This window comes from Apis dorsata, unplaced genomic scaffold (assembly GCF_000469605.1).
Source record: "Apis dorsata unplaced genomic scaffold, Apis dorsata 1.3 scaffold_44, whole genome shotgun sequence".
In the NCBI taxonomy this organism is placed as follows: domain Eukaryota; kingdom Metazoa; phylum Arthropoda; class Insecta; order Hymenoptera; family Apidae; genus Apis; species Apis dorsata.
This window is the reverse complement of record NW_006263346.1, coordinates 1,644,478-1,644,882: the sequence shown is the minus strand read 5'-3', so window position 1 is coordinate 1,644,882 and position 405 is coordinate 1,644,478. Positions and strand designations below refer to the sequence as shown.

The 405-nt window shown below is 35.1% G+C and overlaps 1 protein-coding gene across 1 annotated transcript in view; it reads right to left on the bottom strand.

Moving 5' to 3' along the window:
• Positions 1-405, bottom strand: part of LOC102670653 (protein groucho-like) — a 51,177-nt gene that overhangs the window by 16,842 nt on the left and 33,930 nt on the right. The gene's annotated exons all lie outside the window — the stretch shown is intronic.

Here is a 405-nt window from a genome sequence, read left to right as displayed (position 1 = left end):
GAAAGAATCATTACAACGTTCATCCGGCGAACAAGCCGGATCAACCGGCCACCACTTTTGTCCATTGAACAGGATCGCGTTGGAATTCCACCTCAGACCTTCCAACATCCGACTAGGAAAGACGTTCGTTTGTTCCTTGGCTTCAGACTTTAACATGCCAAACATTATTCGTAACTACTCTCTACTGCCAAAATAATAATAACGATATTATACACGGATTTTCCTTGGAATTTTTCTTCTGCTTCTGATATATAAATAGGAGAAAGTTTTTAAGTTGTCAAGTTGATTGGCCGTGATTAATAGAAATTTTTAAAAGAAATTTTACAATTGATCTGATTTGTAAAAAAAGATATAACTTTTATCGTCGATCTGATTCACTTACTACTTTCCTTTAAAGTTATTTTC